This window comes from Lactuca sativa, chromosome 4 (genome assembly GCF_002870075.4).
Source record: "Lactuca sativa cultivar Salinas chromosome 4, Lsat_Salinas_v11, whole genome shotgun sequence".
Taxonomy (NCBI): Eukaryota; Viridiplantae; Streptophyta; class Magnoliopsida; order Asterales; family Asteraceae; genus Lactuca; species Lactuca sativa.
In genome coordinates, this window is record NC_056626.2 from 99,463,402 (window position 1) to 99,478,466 (window position 15,065).

The following is a 15,065-nucleotide window of genomic DNA, read 5'->3' on the forward strand; positions in this document are numbered from 1 at the left end:
TAGCCGATTTTGAGTGATAAGTGTCTTCTCTCAAGGTTATTCCAAGTGGTGTGGTGTTGTGTGAGACATTTGAGGCATCACACTTGAGGTGCTAGGCTTACAAGGTTCTCAAGGAATCCAAGCAACAAGAAAGGTATGTTTTTTCTTACTAACTTTATGATTCAAGTACCTATGCTATGCTAGATAGTTGAAGAACCTTAGAAAATCAAATTTGCATGTATCTCAGTAAAACATAGATCCAAGGTTTCTAGGGTTGCATGTACACATTAGGAGTGTTAGAATGCTAAAAACCCTTCAGTGGTATCAGAGCCTAGGCTTATTTACTTGATACTTGATGCAAACTTGTTTTTCAAAAACCAAAAACTGCCCAAACAAGAAAACTCGACGAGTTATGGCCAAAAACTCGTCGAGTTCATGTGTTATTACATGAACTCGACGAGTTTGTCATCCAGTGAGCAATTTTTCGAGTATTGCTGCTAGAAATGGACTAGAAACATTACCCTAAACTGTTTTGGTCTTATAAAACTTGTTTTAGTTGGTGTAATGGTTATGCTAATCCATTTTCAATAGTTATTATCAAATTTTCAAGTTTTGTATGGTTTATTTATGTTTCTTGAAATTGTTGATATGAATGTTCATGAACTTATGAGTTTAGAATATCATAGGAATTATTTGCAACTTGCTTGGTAGTTTAATTCTTGATCTTGATGTGTTTTAATGGAATCCATAATTTGTCCTTAAGTTATGGATTACCAAAAGTCACTCTTTTAAAGTCCATTAAAGAAACACATAGGTTACATAAAATGAAAAGTCTCTCATTTTAATAAACCATTAACTTATAAGTTATGAAAGATGAAAAGTTTTGAAAGTTACAAAACTTTCCTTCAAGTTTTGGAACATGTAAAGTCACTTTAAAAACTTTAGTTCCAACCCCTAGAATTTTAAAACTTAAAATTCAACCCTTATACTTTATAATATTATAAGTTAATAATATATATATATATATATATATATATATATATATATATATATATATATATATATATATATAGAGAGAGAGAGAGAGAGAGAGAGAGTTAGGTTCAAATGTTTTCACTATCTATTGTGTGCATGTATGACTGATTCTGGACCAATCATTTTAGTTATTTTAAGAAAGTAATTAATGCATATTAAATGCTGAAGATCTAATTAATACCCATTATATCTTCAACATTTAATATGCATTAATTACTTTCTTAAAATAACTAAAATGATTGGTCAAGAATCAGTCATACATGCCAACAATAGATAGTGAAAACAAAATAACCTAACCCTATATATATATATATATATATATATATATATATATATATATATATATATATAAGATCAAGTCGCCTTACCGTTAGTAGGCCTCATTCACAAAGTCGGTCTATAAGGGAGGGTATAAGGTTGTTGCCTATAAAATGGCAGCTTAATGGGTGTCCACTGTCACCCACCGCTTCCTTGACCGGTGGAGGGTCGTTAGCCGAATAGGTAGGACAAGGACTTTAAATCCTCATTAAAATTATGATGAATATAAAGTAACTAAGTGTTTTTATAAATTCTCAATCTTAGTTACTTTAGGATAATGTGAATAAGATGCTAACCCATGAAATTACACTTTGCACTTTGCTTAAGTCGTTAGTGGAGCATGTGCGGTTAACTGGCACACTAACCTGGACTTAACAAGGTAGGCAAAGGTTGGCTTAAGGTTTATCATAGGTCGGTGGATCGCGTGTGGTTAACCAAAACATCGATTGAGTGATAAACATTAAGAGTACCAAGTAATTTGCATGGTTACTTCACACCTTGTTTTGTGATCCTCGGCATACCATTCACAAAACCTGAAGGGCACACTCAGGATTGAAACATGCCATTGAAAAGTACAATGAATCTCAAAGAATATAGGAGTTTCAAAACCTATTAAAACCTAATAATTTATTTCGTTTTTCATGGTGGAAATTGGTGAATTGTCGTTCACCTACCTTCAAATATTTTATAGCTTAGATTACAGCATCCCTCTTCTAAGTTATAAAATATTGTGTTGGGTCGTAGCCTTAATATTACATTTTGGTGTCTTATTAAGGACTATCTTTATATCTAATCAAAACTTGTCTTTCTTATTTTTCAGATGTCTTCCAACAATGCTGCTTCTGGCTCAAACCCTACCGGCTCCTTCTCTCTCATGAACCTTTGTGGGAAAGTCATATTTGATGGATTGGATCAGGAACATCAGGATGGGCACTCGGTATGAGGACACGGAATATGTCCTCGATAAGGAGCTTAAGGAACTTGAGTCGTCTGCTACTCCTGAGGAGATTGCTGAATACCAGGCACATGATAGAGATGCTACCAAAGTGACATGTATCATGTTGGCCACAATGACAATTGAGCTCCAAAAGTCCTATGAGGACTACTACCCTTTTGAGATGCACCAGGACTTGATGGACCGCTACCATCAGAGTGCTCGTCAAGAGCGGTATGAAATCATCTCCTCCATGGTAACAACCCGAATAAAGGATGGTGAACCCATCACGGGACACATGCAGAAAATGCAAAGGTAAGTGGACTGTTTGCTGAAATTGAATGTGAACTTCCCTGAGGAGTTGGCAATTGACATCATTTTGCACTCCTTACCTTCATGTTATGATCAATTCCGAATGACATACCACATAAACAAGGAGGAAGTTACACTCATCAAACTTTAAGGACTTCTGAAGACTGCAAAAAGTGGTCTTAAAGGTAAGTCGGCTGTTACCACTCCTACTCCTACCGCGACCCTTGTCTTGGCAATCGGGCAAGGCAATGGAAGGAAGAGGAAGAGCCCTTCGAAGGGTACCAAGGGAAAGTCCCTTGATGGCTCCTCTTCAAGTGGAACCAAGAAAGGTTTCGTCACTCCTTCTACCAACCCTAAAGAGGTTGAATGCTTCTATTGCCATGAAAAGTCGCACTGGAAGCGAAACTGCCCGAAGTACTTGCAAGATGTTAAGGATGGGAAAGTAAAACCCAACCATGCAGGTAATTACACTATATTGTCTAATAACTCACCCCATTCTAATTCTTAGGGTCCTTGATACAGGTTGTGGTATTCACATATGTACTGATTTTCAAGGACTAAGAAGAAGTGAGAATGTGGAGCATGGGAAGATAAACTTAATCATGGGGAATAGGAAAACTTCACCTGTCACCAAGATTGGAGTTTATTCTTTGTGGTTAAGTAGTGGGTTAGTGTTAGATTTAAATAAGTGTTGTTACTCGTCTGAAATGGCGAGAAATATTATTTCCTTTCATGGTTTGTACAAACAAGGGTTTACCTTTTCGTTTGATAATGAATGTGGTGGTATTAATGCTTTCTTTAATAATGTTCTTTATTTTAAAGCATTACCTTGTGATGGTGTGTATGAAACTGTGTCGGTTGTTGATAACCTAGGAAATAATGTATTGTGTATCGATTCTTCCACTAGCTTGGATAAAGCATCATTATGGCATTGTCGTCTTGGACATGTAAGCAAGAAACGCATAGGACAACTCCAAAAAGATGGATTCTTGGAGTCATTTGACCTAAAGTCAGATGATAGTTGTGAATCTTGTTTGTTTGGGGAAATGACAAAGTCACCCTTCACTGGTTCTTGTGCTAGGGGTGAAGGTTTGTTGGATCTCATACATACTGATGTGTGTGGACCCTTCAGAACCGCCACAACAGATGCTAACAGCTTCTATGTGACTTTTACTGATAATTTAAGTAGATATGAATATATCTACTTAATCAAGCATAAGTCAGAAACTTTTGAAAAATTCAAAGAGTTTAAACATGAAGTGGAGAATCAGTTGGGCAGAAACATTAAGATGCTTCGATCCAATTGAGGTGGTGAGTATCTTAATACAGAGTTCATTGACCATCTTAAGGAATATGGGATTATCTCACAATTGATACCTCCCAGGACACCACAACTTAATGGTGTGACCGAGAGGTGCAATCGAACCTTGTTGGGCATGGTTCGTTCCATGATGAGTTGAGCTTTGCTACCAATCTCATTTTGGGGGTATGCATTAGAGACTGCCTCCCATATCCTTAATCTAGTTCCTACAAAGAAGGTTGTCAAAACACCTCATGAGATGTGGATCGGAAAAGTTCCCAATCTGGACCACATCAAGATTTGGGGTTGCGAGGCTTCCACGAGGCGCGGGGCTCACGATAAGCTCAAATCTCGAAGTGAGAGGTGTATTTTCATCGGCTACCCACAAAGATCCTTTGGTTACCTCTTCTACAGACCCAATGATAATGTGGTCTTTGTAGCAAAGAGATGAGTCTTTCGCGAGAGAGAGCTCATGAGCCAAGGAAACAGTGGGAGACAAATTGACAATGAAGAAATTCAAGAGTCAAGTGATGAAGGAACCTCAAACCCTAGCAATCAACCTGAGGAGGAAACTCCTGTTGATCCGACATAAGAGTTTGTACCTCTTAGGCGTTCCACGAGAGTTAGGAATGCACCTGAGCATTACTATGGTTTCCATATTACTGCAGAAGGTGATACACTTATCAATGATAGCACACTGGTAGGTCTGGATGAACCTAACAGCTACACAGAAGCCATGGCAGGCCCTAAGGCTGCTAAATGGAAAGAGGCTCTGGACAGCGAGATATAATCCATGTATGACAATCAAGTTTGGAACTTAGTTGACAATGTACCGGGTCGTAAGACATTCGGGTGAAAATGGATCTTTAAGAAGAAGACCGACATGGATGGTAATGTACACACATATAAGGCACGACTGGTTGCAAAGGGCTTTTCCCAAACTCTAGGAGTTGACTATGATGAGACCTTTTCACCAGTAGCGAAGATTAAGTCTATTAGGGTTATGCTAGCCATTGCTGCGTTTCATGACTATAAAATATGGAAAGTGGATGTCAAAACCGCTTTACTTAATGGGAAGTTGGCTGAGGATGTTTACATAAGTCAGCCATAGAGTTTTGTTAGCGTAAAGTACCCTAATAGAGTGTGTAACTTGAGAAATCCATTTGTGGATTGAAGCAAGCACCTCGCAGATGGAATCTTTGTTTCGATGAAAAATTCAAAGAGTTTGGCTTTTCGAGGAGTGAAGATGAATCTTGTGTATATGTCAAGGCTAGTGGGAGTATAGTTAGCTTTTTGGTACTGTATATGGATGACATACTACTCATAGGAAATGACATCCCAACTTTGCAGGAAGTGAAGTACTGGATTGGGAAGTGTTTCGCTATGAAGGACCTTGGACAAGCTGCCTATATCCTAGGAATAAGGATTTTGAGAGACATGAGTAAAAGACTAATTGGTCTTAGTCAGAGTACCTACTTGGATAAAGTGCTGAAAAGGTTCAGCATGCAGAATTCCAAGAAAGGAGCGTTACCGATCCAGAGTAACGCCAAATTGAGTAAGACTAAGAGCCCGAGTATAGAGGATGAGATAGAAGAAATGAGTCGAGTACCATATGCTTCCGCTGTAGGCTCGATCATGTATGCTATGACTTGTACTTGTCCTGATGTGGCCTTTGCTTTCAGCATGGTCAGAAGATATCAGGGGAACCCTGACAAGGCTCACTGGATTGCGGTAAAGAGCATTCTCAAGTACCTGCGGAGGACTAAGGATTGGGTCCTTACCCTCGGCGGGAGTGATGACTTGAGAGTATTAGGGTATAGTGATGCTAGCTTCCAGACTGACAGGGATATTTTCCGCTCTCAGTCAGGCTGGGTCTTTACCCTAAACGGAGGAGCAATTTCTTGGAAAAGTTCCAAGCAGGAGACAGTAGCTGATTCAACTTGCGAATCAGAGTATATAGCAGAAAGTGAGGCAGCAAAGGAGGCTATATGGCTGAAGAACTTCATTGGAGACCTTGGAGTTGTACCAGCTATAAAGGAGTCTATAGAGATTTTCTGTGATAGTGATGTTGGGTTTTGAGCATTCTAACACTTCCTAAGTGTACATGCAACCCTAAATACCTTGGATCTATGTTTTCTCTATTATACATGCAAATAAGAACTTCCAAGGTATTATCCTAATCTAGCATACAAAACAATGACTATAGCAAGATAGAATACATACCTCTTTGGTGTAGGAAGTCTTCATGAAGCTTGAGTGCCTAGTGCCCCAAGTGTGACACCTCAAATGGAATCACAATCATCAAAACACTTGGAATGACTTGAGAGAATTCTACACTCATCAAAATCGGCTAGCCCTTTCTTCACTATCTCTAGTGGCCGATTTTTCCTCAATAATAAGATGCTTATATAGTTACACAATTAGGGTAAACTCTTAATTGTCATGGCTTTCCATTTCCTTGGATCCATGGGTACAAATACACCATGGAGCATCCATGGACCATCCTATGGGTTTTAGCCCAACTTGATTATCCATGGAGCATTAGCCCACTATACAAGTATGGATGATTTACACAATCAACCCATATATTTAATTAGTCTTCTTTTGATCACTTAATTAATCCTAGATTAATTCTTGATCAATACTAATTAAATAATCTTATTATTCTTATTATTAATATACTAGAACTTATAATATATTAATAACCATAAGTGTCTTATTTCTCTCATTATAGTCTATCCAAGTGCATGATGGTATGCAACCCAAATGGACCATGCCGGGTCGGGTCAAGTCTTACCAATTATAGTTATGGACTTAGACATTAATCCAACAGTCTCCCACTTGGATAAGTCTAAAACTATTATTGCGTATGACTTCAGGAACCAACCGGCAATCGTAGCTCTCAAAAGCTTCTGTCGAACTCTGACCTTGTAGATGAACTCTGACCTTTGTCAGTGACCTGTCCATTAGATAAGGGATCATATATTCCTCCATTCTAGATATCATATGGACTGAGACATGGATTATAATCATTCTCTCTGTCCATTTGTTGTTTCCCGATTTCCGATTTATGACAACTGACTAATTTGAACAAATCAAATCAGTCCTGGCCCGGCCGAGCACTTCCATTTGTCATCATCAAATCATCGAGGGGCCCACAGATATCGCTTTTATCCCGAAGGTAAAAGGAACGGATAAACTTCGACTCATATGGCTTGTTCTACTACTTGTTGAATCATACACAAAGGCACGTTTTATAGCACAGAGTTACCAAATGCGGTTTCGTGCAATCAATGTACTATCAACTCATAGTAACAACTCATATCTCTAGGTTTGAAGAATATAAGATATTATCGTCTCATGATCACTCGTGATAAAATCCATGAAGTGATTCCAATGAGCACGGGTTGAATCCAATACTCAGAACTTATGAGCACTCATGATTGCTGTAGCCTTGTCCAACACCTTAGACCTCTACAACCCATCATGACAGTCTTAATTCATATCTACTTCCAACATATGACCGACTGTGGATGGTTTGAATAACTTAGTCATTCCGGAAGAATAACCCAATTTATTCGGGAAGTCAAAACATGCAAAGTGAAACACAATAATAATTGAATCCAATATGGTATCAACTCTTTGAACATAAATAAAACACCTTTTATTTCTCACCATATGATTACACATTATTCATTGTATACTGTTTCAACTATCAACTTTATTCTTGAATTTAGAACAATAGTTGTCCCATGCTCCAAGCATGTACACTATGTTTTCTAAACACTAGTCATGCCACACACCAAGTATGCATACTATGTTTGTCTATGATCTTTACTTTGTGAATTAGATCAATTGAACATAACTTCAATGATTCTCTTTTCACACTCCCAAATCCTTACCGCAAATGCAAGAATTCCAAATTCATGCCATTTACTGAAATCTGTTAGATTCTAAACTTATATGCATTGATCCTCTTGTAATGATTATGCACAAAGTCAGAAAGACTTGACAACAATCATTACAGAGTATTCCAAAGGAGATAAGCTCCTTGGAAACATCCTTCTTGCATTAAGTTTCCTTAATTTTACACAGAGTGAAAATTCTAACTTTGAAACATTTCCAGATTCCATTTTGACTATCACTTCTGAACAAGAGTTGCCTCCTTACAGATTATGTCAATATGGTCCTTCCAGAATTATCACTATACTTCCAACTGTCCTTGAGCAACCAATATTTGGTAAAGCTTAGATTGTCCTCGACAATTGTTTAATCCTTTTAGTCATATCCAGTTCTAAACCTTTTCCCTTCTTAATGCCCCAGGCATTTGGAAAATTTTAGAACGGATGAATATAGCACATGTAATCGATCCTATATCCGAAGCATATGGGACACGATTCATGATGTCTTACATAAAGACTAAACCAGTCTTTTGCTATAATATTTCCATTTCAATTTGCCAAGTTCTCATAATTCAGATTATGAAAAGGGATGCCGTAATCATAATCGAATTTTAGAACGCAAATAATGGACCCATATACAAAATTTCCTTATGTTGAGCCATTCCAACATGAAATTCATATATATCCTTGACTAAATGATAAAAAACCTCACGATCTAAGCTTATAGATTTGAGATGAAGCATAATTTCCTCTCCCTTAATTATAGCAAAACAACTTTTTCCCAATTGAAACTTTTGTTTTCTATAATTAACATTGCTAACTTGCAATACTTATCATAATTATCATGCTCCCACTAACATGATGATTAATAGCATAACACTTATGCTCCCACTAGCTTTGACATGTACTCAGAAATCAGCTGGACTTCTAGAAATCAATACTTCATTGACCAAAGTTCAGATTTCTGATGCTAGATTGTTTTGATAAAGTTGTATCAAAATCATACACCTTCCCTTAGATAGCACACTTGTGAGTCTAAACAATTATGAAGAGGTATGCCGTAATCATAATGGTTAGACCTTTTTGCCACTTCTCACAAGTCCAGGTTAGTGTGCCGGTTAACCACACGCGCTCCACTAACGACTTTGAGAATGCAAATATCACAATTGCTATCTAGATAAAATCTACTTAGTGAAAGTGTTTCCTCACCATCATTTTCATGAATCGGAGAGAAACCTTATGACACTTAGATTTATATGGTGTATGAGTTCCTACCCATATGAATTTGTCAAACCATAATCACAAGACAAAGATAATGACAAATCCAAAACCATATGGATTGAACTCAATCTTAACTTCTTGCCACCTGGCAGCTCAAGGGCCTGCCATTGCTTCCAAGTTGTTATGCAACAAACTGAGAACTCTAAGAACTCATATGCAAAGCCAACTTTAACTGGAATGGGCACAGATATGTCAACACAATAGATTATAAACCTCAAATTGTGTGCTAGAGAAGAACTTTAGGTTTTATTCTTGATTAGTTCTTGAGACTTTCAAGACCTTTAAGACTCCCACTGTCCTCTTGACATATAAGACTCCCTTGTCAAACATCCAAGAGATAGTGCGGATTCTAATCAAGAAAAACACTTTACCCAATTGGCCTAAGTTGGTCTTTGTTTTATCCAAAACATCACAACTTACCAATTTCAAATGTACAAGAGTAGAAAACTTTTACTCTTACATTTGACAAGTGTTTTAAACCTTCTTTAAGACATGTCACTCAAATGACAATCTTGGAGTATGACTCTAAGACTTGTATTGGAACGAAGTATGACTCATCTTCTTGATTTAACCATTTCAACAATTCAAGTTCCTCTTCTTAGTCATAAGAGATTTCCTTAGAGAACTAATTTTGATATGGTTTCTTAATCATTAAGATGATCACAATACTGATACTAAAGTACTCTCCCATCTTTTCAGATTTGAGAAACTTTTATCCTTCTGCCTTATTTGATTCTTCTTATCGATCTTTAGTGGTGGACTTAATCAGTGCACAAGAATGTGTACTCGATCCCTAAGTCCTTTACTTGACTCACACATCCATGTGAACAAGTAATTAGTCTTAATTTTCCAAAACTTGAAAGTTCTCATTCATCATGCTATACAACTTGCATGATTCCAAGTTCCGGTCCAATTGAAACTTGGGTGATGAGAATCTTTCCTTATTTGGTAAATTTAGACATTACCACAAATGAAAGAATCAATTTCATACTTCCACTCTTGCTACTAATGGAATCTTATAAGCAACAAAAATTTCCACAGATGCCATTGTAAGGATATTTTAAAATAAATAAAATCAAAAATTTCCTTTTATTTTAAAACTTTGCGGAAAAACTATCCTTACAATCCATATGAAAACTTGTTGTTATCTATTCCTAAGCAATATCTCATAACTCCTAAGAAGTAGCTCAAGAATCCGATTTTTCAAACTATGCGATAGAAATCCATCTATGCGATCAGATTCAGCATATTCTTCCTTTAAGTTTCTTCACTTTCCTTTGATTCTTAAACCATCACCATGCGACCCGGTCACATCATGTATCAAGAATCTCAGAATAGAAACTTAACAGAGTTAGATAGTGGATTTTACCTGAAGTAGAGTCAAACTTATTGACTTTAACATCCTTAGGTAAATTTGGCAGCTTCGCAACCAATGCCCTTTCTTTGGCAATACAAACATATGGACCCTTTGATAATGGTACACAGGACTATCACAGACTTAGCTTTTCTCTTTACCATTTGGTCAACCGAGTTGACTATAGCCGATCCCTTTCCATTGGGAAGAGAATGCTTTACTGGATATCCAATGTCATCATTGTCAATGTCCATAAAGTTTTAGGAAGTTGATCTTAACAAATAGATAAGATCATTAAGGGTCTTGTCATAGTCTTTTTCATAGGTGTTCCAAAAGAACTCACTATGTGACTTAGAAAGTAGTTGAACCACCAACTTTCTCAAGACTTTGACACCCAACTCTCCCGGCTTGTCAATATGTGACTACATCTCCAAGATGTGACCACACCTAGACCTTGCCTTGCCTAATAGGGCCTGAGTGACCTTAAACTTTTCAAGAACTTGTGGGTTAGGGAGAATAATTTGAAGAGGTGAAGAAGTATGATATCCATGGGACATCATCTTCATTAGGAAACCTTGTTTCAAGAGATTTGGGAAGATCATAGGTGTCTAAACCAGACATCTTTTGGGAGATATTCAAGATAGTTGATTTAAAGTCCTTAATATGACACCCAATATGAAATATTAAGGCTAGGACCCAACAAACTATTTTATAAATTAGAAGAGGTATGCCGTAATCCAAGCTATAAAATATTTGAAGGTAGGTGAATGACGATTCACCAATTTCCACCAAGATAAACGAAATGTATTATTAGGTTTTAATTGGTTTTGAAACTCCTAGATCTTTGAGATTCATTGAACTTTTCAAAGGCATGTTTCAATCTCGAGTGTGCCCTTCAGGTTTTGTGACTGGGATGCCGAGGATCACAAAACAAGGTGTGAAGTAACCATGCAAATCACTTGGTACCCTTAATAAATTACCCCTCAATCGATGTGCCGGTTAACCACACACGCTCCATCGATACTATGATAAATATTAAGTCACCCTTTACCTACCTTGTTAAGTCCAAGTTAGTGTGCCGGTTAACCACACACGCTCCACTAACGACTTAGACAAAGTGTAAAGTGCAATTTCATGGATTAGCACCTTATTCACATTTTTCCTAAGTAACTAAGATTGGGTATTATTAAGAGTTTAGTTACTTAGTATTATCATTAATACTTTTAATGAAGGGAGAATTCTAGTCCTGTCAAACCCGTTCGGCTAACGACCCTCCACCAGTCAAGCAAGCGGTGGGTGAGAGTGGACACCCATTAAGTTGCCATTTTATAGGCAACAACCTTATACCCACCTTATAGACCGGCTTCGTGAATGAGGCGTACTAGCGGTAAGACTGACTTTACTCTTATACATATATATATATTATTGACTTATAATATTATAAAGTATAAGGGTTGAATTTTAACTTTTAAAATTCTAAGGGCTAACTTGGAATTAAAGTATTCATAAGTGAAAACTTTACAAATTCCAAAACTTGAGGGCAAGTTTTGAAACTAGTCAAAACTAATTAATCCATAACTTATGTGTTTAAAGTAGTTTTAATCCAAAAACTCTTCAAGTTCCATAACTTGAGGACAAGTTATGGAAGACTTTAAACTAATAAAAGAATTAACTTTTCTTTATTTTATAACTTATGGAATTAATTAAGGTTACACCTTTTTTTTATTTTTTATTTTATTTTATTAAATGAAGAGACTCTTGGTCCTCCATAACTTGAGGACAAGTTATGGAGTCATAAAACCATTTAATTAGAACTAGACTCTTCATTTTTGTAACCTTTGCCAATTTTTATGAGTTTTATGATTCTTAAATGTGACTTTTCATATAACTTGAGGACAAGTTACAAAAACACATTTTAGAATCAATTCTTAGATTAATTTGGATTAAAACCAACTATCACATAATTTTATTCATTAATCTAAATTCACTCATAAAACAAGGTAACACAAAAAACTTTTGGTGATCCATAACTTATTCTTAAGTTATGGAATCCTTTAAAACATTAACACCAAATTTTGTAACTCCATAAAAACTTTGAATCATTTTTTTTTAAAACCTTTTCATATCCATAACTTATGGAGGTTTCAAAAAAAAATAAAACTCTTTAGATCAAACTTTTAAAACTAATAAAATAATCATATTATTTTATCTTTTATTAAATTTGACCTAATTCAACTCATAAAGCAAATTATTCAAATTTTACAAATAATTAGTTTTTCACAAGAACAAGTAATTATCTTAAAATTTGACGAACTTCATGTTTTTTTTCTTTTTTTTTCAACTTTGAAATAAAATATTTGCATCAATATAACAGAAAACAACCCGTGGCTCTGATACCACTGTTGGGTTTTGAGCATTCTAACACTTCCTAAGTGTACATGCAACCCTAAATACCTTGGATCTATGTTTTCTCTATTATACATGCAAATAAGAACTTCCAAGGTATTATCCTAATCTAGCATACAAAACAATGACTATAGCAAGATAGAATACATACCTCTTTGGTGTAGGAAGTCTTCATGAAGCTTGAGTGCCTAGTGCCCCAAGTGTGACACCTCAAATGGAATCACAATCATCAAAACACTTGGAATGACTTGAGAGAATTCTACACTCATCAAAATCGGCTAGCCCTTTCTTCACTATCTCTAGTGGCCGATTTTTCCTCAATAATAAGATGCTTATATAGTTACACAATTAGGGTAAACTCTTAATTGTCATGGCTTTCCATTTCCTTGGATCCATGGGTACAAATACACCATGGAGCATCCATGGACCATCCTATGGGTTTTAGCCCAACTTGATTATCCATGGAGCATTAGCCCACTATACAAGTATGGATGATTTACACAATCAACCCATATATTTAATTAGTCTTCTTTTGATCACTTAATTAATCCTAGATTAATTCTTGATCAATACTAATTAAATAATCTTATTATTCTTATTATTAATATACTAGAACTTATAATATATTAATAACCATAAGTGTCTTATTTCTCTCATTATAGTCTATCCAAGTGCATGATGGTATGCAACCCAAATGGACCATGCCGGGTCGGGTCAAGTCTTACCAATTATAGTTATGGACTTAGACATTAATCCAACAAGTGAAAGTACAGTTGCCTTAGCCAAGGAACCAAGGGATCACGGGAAATCCAGACACATCAACAGAAAATACCATTTCATCAGACATCGAATAGAAGAAGGACTCCTCGTGGCAAAGAGGGTATCATCAGATGAGAACCCAACAGATCCCCTCACGAAGGTACTGGGTAGGGTTAAGCATCTCCAACATACGAGGCGCATAGGGATGAAGGATGATATTAGTTTCAGTAATTAGATAGCTTTGAAATGTGTAAAGTTTAATTGACATTTGATGATAAATAAAAGTTGTTATTTATTTATGAGTAAAGTGTTGCTATCTTTTGTCAATCGTTTACTATTGTTTCATTTTTCATGTTTTGTCTTCCAGAATAATTATGTTATAGTATTTCATATTATTCAAATTCTCCACAGTCGGTCATATGTTGGAAGTAGATATGAATCAAGGTTGTCATGAGTTAGGTGCTAGATGTATAAGATGTTGGACATAGCAAAGTGTTGCTACAACACTCATGAGTGCTCATAAGTTTTGAGTATTGGATTCAACCCACGCTCACTTGTATCACTTCATGGAATTTATCTCGAGTGATTGTGAGACGGTAATATCATATAAGTCTTCAAACCTAGAGATATGATTTGTTGCCTATGAGTTGGTTATGCATTGATTGTACGAAAACGCATTGGTAACTCGATGTTATAAAACGTGCATTTGTGTATATTTCAATAAGTAGTAGAACAAGCATATGAGTCGAAGTTTATATGTTCCTTCTTGGATTAGAAGCAATATCTGGGCCCCTCGATGATTTTGTGTTGACCCATGTACCAGGCCCTGTCAGAACTAATTTGATGTGTTCAATTAAGTTCTATGTCAAACAAATCGAAAATCAGGAAACAAACTGCTGGACAATAAGTAAGACATTATTCCATGTATTTGTCTGGCTGATATCTAGAACAGAGGATTATATGATCACTTATCTTAAATGGTGTATCCTCATCATTTCAGTTCCGCGACACCTTGAAAAAGATACGATTGTTGATCGGTTCCTAAAGTCATTCTTGCAGCTATAGTTATTAGACTTATCCAAGTGGGAGACTGTTTGATTAGGTGTCTAAGTTCATAACTATTCCTGGAATGTACTTGACCCGGTTGGCATGGTCCATTTGGGTTGTATGGAAATGTAACACTTGGATAGACTAAATGAAAGAAATAACACTTAAGGTTTATTAATATATTATAAGTTCTAATATATTAATAATATTATTTAATTAGTATTGATCAAAGAATTAATTCGGAATTAATTAAGTGATCGCAAAGAGACTAATTAAATATATAGGGTTGATTGTGTAAATCATATATTCTTGTATAGTGGGCTAATGATACATGGTTTGTATGGATTGGGCTAAAACTCATAAGGTGCTCCATGGATAGTCCATGGAGGTTACAAACCCATGGATCATGGAATATGAAAAGCCAAGCACATTAGGATT